The sequence below is a fragment of the Acomys minous genome, assembly GCF_964271855.1.
Source record: "Acomys minous genome assembly, chromosome: 9".
In the NCBI taxonomy this organism is placed as follows: Eukaryota; Metazoa; Chordata; class Mammalia; order Rodentia; family Muridae; genus Acomys; species Acomys minous.
The window spans coordinates 7,287,457-7,297,516 of record NC_140490.1 but is presented as its reverse complement, the minus strand read 5'-3'; the positions used below and the strand labels follow the sequence as shown (position 1 = coordinate 7,297,516).

Sequence of the window (10,060 nt, the reverse complement as noted above, 5' to 3'; positions counted from 1 at the left end):
GCTTAGCCTCCTTGAGTGCGGGGGTGACAGGCCTAGGACCCTTAATCCTCCTTTGTCTCTCTTGAAAGACAGGGTCTCATTGAGACCAGGCTGACCTCAAACTTGCCGTGTAGCTGCAGATGGTCTTGAACTCCTGGTTCTCCTGCCCTCACCTTCTGGAACCACCAATGCCTGAACTCAATGCTGGGTTTTGTTTTTGCAGACTGGACGTGAGAGCTATCACATGTTTGGTGGGGTATGGGCCTCAGCGTAGTGGACACTCTTGCCTAGGGAACTGAATGGGGCTGTGTTTGGCTCGGTAGCCAATCAGGGTGGATGAGGCACTTCCCAACTACCACCTCTTCAGACGCATCTGCATTAAAGTTGAGGAAGCCCCACTTCATTGAGATTCAGACCTTCTGGGAGCCATGGAACTTGAACACAGCTCTACTCGGGCCAGAGTCTCGGCCACACATTCCTTATTCTGCAACTTAGCGCAGATGGGCATGCTAGCCTCACCGCTGTGACTCCTGGCCACTGTACCCTGGGGTACAGCGCGGGCCTGTCTGGAGTCTAGGCACTGGGAACAGAGACATGAGAAAATCCCTTAGGAAACTATAGCCAGGCTTCCTTAGGGAACCCCATATGGAGCCGAGCGTGGTGGCGCAGACCTTTAATCCCAGCACTTGGGAGGCAGAGGCTAGTGGATCGCAGTGAGTTCGAGGCCAGCCTGGTCTACAAAGTGACTCCAGGACAGTCAAGGCTACACAGAGAAACCCTGTCTCGAGAAAATAGAAAAGCAAAAATAAAAACCAAGGAAACCCATATAGGCAACAGGCCATGTTCACCACTACCAGGCTGCTCTTCACCGTCACTACCAGGCCCCATGAGGAAGGGATCTGACAGCTATAACTGGCTGACGATGACTGAGGGCTTAAAAAACAAAAACAAAAAACATCCTTTTTTTTTTTTGTTATCGCTTATTTTAGGTGTATGTTTTGCCTGCACGTATGTGCACCATGTGAGTGCCTGAGGAGGTCAGAAGAGGCAGTCAGAGGCCCTGGAACTGGAGTTAAAGATGGTTGTGTGCCGCCACCACCACGTGGATGCTGGGAGCTGAGCTCACGGCAGTAGGCAGTCTTAGCTCACCTGGGAGGAACAAGCACAGAGAGCCCGGATTCAGGAATCTAAAAAGACTATTCTGGGTCGGGGTGGGGGTGGGGAAGGATCAGGCACTGCATGGAAATGGTCTTCTCCCAAGAGACTCACCTTGCCAGGGTCTTAGTCTAGAAACACCAAGACGTTAGGGTCTTTTTCTTCACAGCTCCTGGGTGAAACGATTTCCCCCAGAGAAGGATGCCAACTGACCCAGGGGTGAGACAGGAACTGGAGGGGGCAGGACTGAGCTCCCTGGACGGCGGACTGGCAACAGCCTTCAATTACACGCACTGAGTCACAGCCCAAGCTGAAGGTTAAGAAAACAAACAGGAACACGTAGAGAGGCTTAGCGGGCTGCAGTAGGGCATTTTGGTGAGGCAAGAGTCACCAGCTTGAGCTAATTGAGTTGTCTTTCAACTCCAGCGGAGGTTAGACCCACTTCTCCTTCTGGGCGCGCGTGACTTTACTGGAAAAGAGGATTTGATTTACAGGGACTGGGTTGGACTGCAGCTGTGACCACAGAGCAGGGTGTGCCCAAAGACAAGCCTTCCAGGCAGAGCAACTGGGGCTCACCTCAGCTTCAGGACCCTGCACCCCACGTCTTGGATTGCAGGGGTCTGCCTCTGGGTGATCGATCACACAGCTATGTCTAGGGGTTCTCTTTCAAAGGGTCCCTTCCACTGTAGGCTGTTCACTGGCTAAAAACTTGCAGCAAGCTTTTCGGTCCCTTCTCAGGTTAGGTAGGGACTCCTGAGACAGAGCGGAGCCGCTGGGAGAACACGTGCGTCTGTAATTAATTTGAGACTTGATGATTGGGGGATGGGGACTTGTATCAACATTTTCTTCCCTTTTTCTCTCCCCTCATCCCCCTCCCTCTCTATTTCTTTTCTTTCTGCAGGGTTTCCTATAGTCCAGGCTGGCCTCAAGCTCACTATGTAGCTGAGAATCATCTTGAACTTCTGATCCTCCCCGTCGCCACTTCCCAAATATTTGGATCACAGTATGTGACACCTTGCCTAGTTTATGTAGTGCTGGGGTTCAAACCCAGGGCCTCACGCATATTGTCAAAGCTACCAAGGTTGCTACATTCTACCAAAGCCCTCACTTTTTCTTCCCTAGCCTACAAAAGGCTGGAGAGATGCCTTAGCGACTCAGAGCACTGCTTGCCCTCAGCACTCACATTGTCACTCACAACCATCTGTAACCCCAGTTCCAGGGGACCTGACACCTTCTTCTGACCTCTATAGGCACTGCATGAACATAGTGTAGAGATACACATGCAGGCAAAATGCCCATATACATAAACTTTTTGTAAAAAAAAAAAAAAAATTAGCATACAAAATAAGTGGGTTTCCATTAATGACACCTTCATATATTGTGTATCATTGTAATTTGTTCTAAGTTGACCTTCTCTGTTGCTTCCATTTGGGGTTTATCTCGAAAGCCACCAGCATGGAGCAGGGACAAGGTACCCCACACAGAGGGGAGTTGTTCTAATCCAAATGTGTGCAGTGTCAGTGAGAGGACCCTGTTTAGCAGAGCCTTTGAGAAGCTCACGTCCTCTCTCTTTGCCATGAGTGCCCTCTGGGTCTGTTCTTAGGGTGACCTAGACATGCTTACCGATTTCCCAGCCCCCCACCCCAAAGCCTACTTTTAGCCAGAGCCCTTCCTGTTTTGTTTTGTTTTGTTTTGTTTGAGACAGGGTTTCACTGTGTAGCCCTGGCTGTCCTGGAACTTGCTCTGTAGACCAGGCTGGCCCTGAACTCAGAGTTCAGCCTGCCTCTGCCTCCCAGGTGCTGGGATTAAAAGTATGGGTTATCACGCCCAGCTCAGAGCCTTTCTTTATACTGTGTGTCTTTCAGATTTTTTAGTACAACTCAGACACATACTTCACTGTGATAAGACACTCCTATTGTTAGTTCAAGGAGAAAAAGCGCCTCTAAAAGCCAAAGGGTGATTTCTTAGGATAGCAAACACCATAAGTGAAGCAGGGTTGTTTGTAAACAGTTTTGCTTAGCTCACTCTTTTGGAGGCCCAAAGTCCAAAACCACATAGCAACTTTGGCAGGGGAGGGAGAGAGAGAGAGGGATATCATGTGTTGAGGCCAGAAGCTAGAGAGTAGGGGGAGGGGCAGGAGAGCTCTTGTACAGAAACCCTTTCACATGAGCACTCATTCATTCTGTAAGACAGTATTAAACTCTTTCAGACGGTGGCAGTTCTAACCGTCAACGTGACACAACCTAGAATCAATCACCTGGGAAGAGTCTTCCTGAGAAATCATCTAGGTGAGGTTGGCCTGTGGGCATCTCTGGGGGGTGGGCATGGAATTGTCTTGATGGTTAATTGACATGAGAAAACCCAGCCCATGGTGGGTAGCACCATTCCCTAGGCAGGGGCTCCTGAACAGTATAAGAGGAAAGAAATAAGTTCCTGGCCTTGAGCTCACAGAGATCCACCTGCCTCTGCCTCCCAAGTGCTAGGATGAAAGGCATGCGCCACCACGCCCAGTTTATGTCAGGACATTTTGTCACAGCAACATAAGTGAAGCTATAACAACACAAGGGCAGCCTTACAAAGGCCTAGCCACCTCCCACTAGGCCCCACCTCTTAAAGGTCCTGTCACCTGTCATATCACCTTGCTGACAACTGAGCTTTTAACACATGAACTTTTGGGGAACAAACCACACTGGAACCCAGTGCCCATCACTTAACAGGCTCAGCAACCAACTTCAACAGCTTTTACAAGCAATAATAGCATCTGCAAACCTCAAAGAGCTCTGTAGACAGCTGTGGTCTTGCAAGTACCTACAGGCTCTGCAAACGGCTGCATATTTTAAACAATCCTCATTTTAAAATGTAAGCTCAAAATTTTGACGAAATTATAAGTGTGAAGCTCTGCAAACAGGGTAGTGGAGTTTGAACTGCTGTAGGCTTTATAAAAACAAAAACAAAAAACAAAACACACACAAAAAAGTGACAGGTTCCAAAACACCTCTGGTCTGCCAACAGCTGCGGGTGCTGCCATAGCCAAAGCATAACAGCACAATGAGGTAGGGGGCTGGGCAAGAGGCCCAGCTGGCAAGGTGCTCTTTGCACTTGAGAACCTGAGTTCAGATTCTGAAACATTAACATAAAAGGTGGAGGTAGCTGCAAGAATCTATAACTCCAGGGCTGAGGCACACAAACAGCCTGGTCCCTCAGGCTCATTAGTCAGGCATCCTAGACAAATTGATGAGCTCCAGGTTCAATGAGAGACTCTGTTCTCAGAATATAAGGTGATTTATTAAAGAGGACACCTGACATTGACCACTGACCTCCACATGCACATATACACATGCGTGTATATACCCGAATGCACATGTGCACACACCCACACAAACATATACACAGAACATACATGTACACACACACACACACACACACACACACACACACACACACACAGCAATAATCCGAATAAGAATACAATTGAAGATTTCAATTCCAAAAGACTGCTAGGGTTTTCGACGCTGTTCATCATCAACTCTTTTCACAAGTAAAATCTTTTAGGGTGAAGATAGGAAGGAGTGGAAGACAGGCAAGCACATCTGGACAAGCATCAGTCAGGGATGTGGCTGGGTGGCAGCTCACTTCCCTAACATGCATGAGGCCTTGGGTCTGGACCCTGAAAAACAAGTTAGGGGTTCTGCTTATGTTGGAAAGGAGATGAGCGAACACAAAGGGGCATGTTGTTACATTGGCATGGTGCCAGGCACGGCGGGAAAGGTAAAGCACCATATCCCCTTGCTGTTTGTGCAAACTCAAACAGCCCCGAGCTCTTCCTGCCAGATGTTCTGAGTACCTGCACACAACTCACATCTAGTCCTCTGAGTCACCATTACTGTGTACCTGACTAATGTCCCTGGTTAGCTGTAGCCATAAAATCCATTATAAACTACCTAAGTACCACATCTAAAGGTGATTGACACTTCTGCTGAAAGCTGCTGGCATCAGGCCTGGGCACACCTTTGTGTGGACAGAAACATTTTAAGTGTGGATTCGGACTCTGGGTGGGACTGCGTGCATAGCGCTGCCCCAGCCCTGTGATTCCCCACAAACTCCTGAGTGTCTTTGAGAATGGGAGTGAGACTGAGGCCATTGCTCCATCACAGCAGAAAAACAATAACGACAACAAAACATTAGATAGATAGATAGACAGACAGACAGACAGACAGACAGACAGACAGATGATAGAGTTAGGCGGTTGTGGTGCATGCCTTTAAGGCCAGCACTTGGGAGGCAGAGGCAGGTGGATCTCTGTGAGTTCAAGGCCAGCCTGGACTGCAGAGCAAGTTCCAGGACAGCCAGAGCTATTACATAGAGAAACCCTGTCTCGAAAAAAAACAAAACAAAAACAAAGATGATAGATAGATAGATGGTAGATAGATAGACAGACAGACAGACAATAACAGTGGCACTGGTAAGAACGATCATGATGGTAAAGAAAATGGTTATGGCTAGCCTGGTGTGGTGGCACACGCACACCTTTAATCCCAGCACTCCTGAGGCAGAGGCAGAGGCAGGCAGATCTCTGTGAGTTCAAGGCCAGCCTGGTTTACAAAGCGAGTCCAGGACAGCCAAGGCAACACAGAGAAACCCTGTCTCAAAAAACTAAAAAATAAAAAAATACGTTATGGCAAGTGTTGAGTGGTGGTACATGACTTTAATACCAGAACTTGAGAGGCAGAAGCAGGCAGATCTCTGTGTCTTCAAGGCTAGCCTGGTCTACAAAGTGAGTTCAGGACAGCCAGGGCTCTTGTTACACAAAGAAACTCTGTCTCAAAAAAAAAAAAAAAGCTATGAAGGTTGAATTTATTTTCCAAAGATGTCATGACACAGCATAGAAAACTCGGTAGAAAGTCATTATCTCTCGGTACTGCATGCCTAGGTCAGCGTGTTGGCAAGCTTGGTTCCTTCTGAGAGCTGTGAGAGAAACTCTGCTACATGCTTCTCTCTCTCTCTTGCTCCTGGCAGCCTTTGGCATTCTTTGGCTTGTAGACTCATCAATGGTCTCTGCTTTTGTGTTTATGTATCTTTCCCAATATGTAAGTTTCCCCCTTTAAAGAAAGACATCAGCCTTGTCGGACTGAGGTTCATACGTGTTAGCTCATCTCAACTTAATTATATATAAGGACTTTGTTTCCAAGGTCATATTCTGAGGTACTGGGAATCAGTATTTTAACATCTTCTGAGGAGACATGAGTCAGCCCATAACAGTGATGGTGATAATAACAGTGGTAGTGATGGTAACAGTGTGTATGGTAACAGGTAGTAGTGTGGCAGTTGGTACTGGTGATGGTGATGGTGCTAATGGTGATGATGATAATTGTGATGGTGTTGGTGCTGGTGATAATGGTTGTGATTTGGTAGTGATGGTGGCGGTGGTGATGGTGGTGGTGGTAGCTGTGGGGTGGCAGTGGTGAAGGTGGTGGTGGTGTTGACGGTGGTGCTGTGATTCTGTCAGTGAAGCTGCTGGAGACATGGTTCTGAACTTGAGAAGGAGAAGGATATTCTTCAAGTTGGAAGTCCAGGTCTCGGTTTAAGTCAGTCTTCCCACTTCCAAGGCAGCAGGGACCTAGGAGCCTTCTTGCCTGGAATGCTCAGGCCACACTTTCTTACTCCCCTTCAGACTGAGCTTCAGTGATCCATCCATAAGAGAGGCCACCCTGAACCCTGTCTGTGGCAGCTTCTGCTCCTCTGAGCATGAGGCTTGCTGGCTACAGACTCCGTGACTGTGTTCTCCAGGAGATGCTACCATGGGGACAGAGATCATGTCTCATTTCTCTTTGGTTGCTTATTAAAGTGTATTTTATTGTTTAATTGTTTAATTTATTACTTATTATTGGTGTGCATATATGATCATATGTGTTCAGGTGTTTGTGTGGTACATGTGTGTCTGCTTATTTTGAGACAAGGTCTCCCACTGGCCTGGAGCTCACCAGCCACATAGACTAGGCTGGCTGGGGGATCTGTCTGTGTTAGTGCCGGGATTTCTTTCTTTTCTTTTCTTTTCTTTTCTTTTCTTTTTTTTTTTTTTTTTTTTTTTTTGGTTTTTTGAGACAGAGTTTCTCTGTGTAGCCTTGGTTGTCCTGGACTCACTTTGTAGACCAGGCTGACCTCAAACTCACAGCGATCCGCCTGTCTCTGCCTCCCGAGTGCTGGGATTAAAGGCATGCACCACCATGCCTGGCTAGTGTGGGATTTCAAGCAATCTCACCTTGCTCAGTGTTTTTTTTGTTTGTTTGTTTGTTTTTTGTGTTTTTTTTTAATGAGTCTGCGGATTAACACAGTCCTTACTCTATAACGGCCGTATTTCCAGTTCCTGGTTGTCCTTATTATCTGACAAGATCTCCCTATGTAATCCAGAGTGGCCTCAAGCTAATGACTCTCCTTTCCCAGCCTTCCCAAGACTAGGACCACAGATGGTTACCACCTTGCCTGGTTTTAGCATCTTGTCTGCTTTGCTCTCTAAAGTATACCCAGCCAAGCCAGGTGTGGTGGCGCACGCCTTTAATCCCAGCAATGGGCAGCAGAGGCAGGTGGAATGCTGTGAGTTCGAGGCCAGCCTTGGTCTACAATGTGAGCCCAGGACAGTCAAGGCTACACAGAGAAACCCTGTCTTGAAAAACCGAAATAAATAAATAAATAAAAGTATATTCAGCCATTAACTCTGTAGCTGGCGTACAGTTGAAGCTTAATAAATACTCATTACATCAAAAAATATATATAACCCCGGAGGTGGCACATGCCTTAGTCCCAGGCAGAGGCAGGCAGATCTCTGTGAGTTCAAGGCCAGACTGGTTTACAAAGAGAGTCTAGGACAGCCAGAGCTGTTACACAGAGAAACCCTGTCTTAGGGGGCTGGGGGGTGGGAAGCTCACCTTGAGAAAAGCTTGGAGCTACACTGTGATCCCAAACACCCAATATAATCTCTGGCCAGTTAATAAAGACTTTCTATTGGCTTGAACCCATATCCAAGCAGTCTTCTGTGGTGAACATCCCACAACAGAGCTAGGGTCTCACATAGCCCAGGCTATCCTTAAACTCGATATGTAGGTAAGGCTGACCTGGAACTTTTTTTTTTTTTTTTGGTTTGGTTTGTTTTTTGGTTTTTCAAGGCAAGGTTTTTCTGTGTAGCCTTGGCTGTCCTAGACTCACTTTGAAGACCAGGCTGGCCTCGAACTCACAGCAATCCACCTGCCTCTGCCTCCTGAGTGCTGGGAAACCTGGAACTCTTGATCTTCCTACCTCTATCTCTCAAGTGCTGGGATTACATGCGTGTGCCACCATATCCAGCCCTCCTTTTTTATTTATTAATTTTTTTGGTTTTTTGAGAAAGGGTGTCTCTGTGTAACAGCCCTGCCTGTCCTAGACTCACCTTGTAAACCAGGCTAGCCTAGAACTCACAGAGGTCTGATTGCCTCTGCCTCCCAAGTGCTGAGATTAAAGATGTGCCCCACCATGCCTGGCATCATTTTTATTTATTGTTTGTTTGTTTGTTTGGTTGGTTTTGCTTTTGTTTTTTGAGACAGAGTTTCTCTGTATAGCCTTGGCTGTCCTGGACTTGCTTTGTAAACCAGGCTGGCCTCGAACTCAGAGATCTGTGGACCTCTGCCTAAGATTAAAGGCAGGCACCACCATGCTCAGCATCAGGGTAAGCTTTTAATTGCCACCCTCCTCTGCCTCCCAAAACAAAACAAAAACATGTCCTGGGTTGACATAGTTCAGTTAACAAGAACAGTTAGCCAAAAGCAGAGCTAAGGAAGCCAAGAAGCAAAGTTACTAAGCACATTTAGAGACATTCCCAGACCCGTGGACTTTGATGTATTAGGTCTTTGTTTTCAGTTTTGGCAGGTGGTGCTATCTACATGCTGAATTTTATAGCCTGAGTGGCACTTCCATCATGGAGTCAGTTGTGCTAAGGTCTAGGGGCCTATGCAGGTCTGGAGTCTGTAACAGTCTCAACAAACCAAAACCAAAACAAATGAAGGATGCCAAGTTTCTTGTGAGTGGACAGTGCCACACCCCTCCCATTCCCCGAGTCTTTATCTGATTGAAGACTCCAGACACAGTTGCAGCTAAAAGACTGCCCGTTCATTTCTCATGGTCAGACCTTGCCCATCTAAGGCCCATAACAAATACCTCGGTCATCAATTGCCACGACTCGGTAACTTGATGTCCAACCCTGTGTTCTGGGTCCCAGTTTCCAAACTGAAAACAGAGGACCACCAGGCAACGGGACCATTCATGCAGGAAAGCAGGAAGCCTTGTATGGACAGTTCCCAGGGTCTGAGCAAGCAGGGCACGAGGCCCTGTTGTTTGACAGTCTCTGTATAAACAGACAGCAGGGCTGTGCTTTGGTAACTGTCACAGAAGATAAGGCACAAGTCATAAAGCCTCCCGGCCCACCTTCATCCCAGCTGAGCCTGTGCCTGCTGTTTGCTCAGGTGTGGCCCCTCCCTGGCCCTAGCATAGGTTGTAGCAGTTGTTGCCCTGGGAGAGAAGGGGTTAATGTGGGGGTTGGGCAGTAAGCTCACATGCCAGGGCAGCAGGGCCACTTCTGGAGCAGTCACACTGCTTCACTGCTGCCCCCCAACTTCAAGACACTCTGCAAAGCACTTGGGGTACATTTCATTCATTCATTCACTTTTTACTCCCCCCCCCCCCTCAAGACAGGGTTTCTCTTGTAGCCCTGGCTGTCGTTGACTCATTTTGTAGACCAGGCTGGCCTTGAACTCACATTGAACCTCCACCTGCCTCTGCCTTCAGAGTGCTGGGATTAAAAGTGTGCACCACCGGCTCACATTTTACTTTTGTTTGTTTGTTTGGTTTGTTTTTTTGTTTTTTAAGAAAGAGTCCCTCTATGTAGCCTTGGCTGTCCTGG

The 10,060-nt window shown here is 47.5% G+C and overlaps 1 long non-coding RNA gene across 1 annotated transcript; it reads right to left on the bottom strand.

The window, feature by feature from the left end:
* Positions 1 to 1,019: 1,019 nt before the first annotated feature.
* Positions 1,020 to 9,460, bottom strand: LOC311605266. Its single transcript, XR_014781873.1, has 3 exons — positions 9,319 to 9,460; positions 1,249 to 1,444; positions 1,020 to 1,128 (listed from the first exon to the last, which is right to left on the bottom strand). It is a non-coding gene; the product is annotated as an uncharacterized lncRNA (long non-coding RNA).
* Between the last annotated feature and the right edge of the window lie 600 nt (positions 9,461 to 10,060).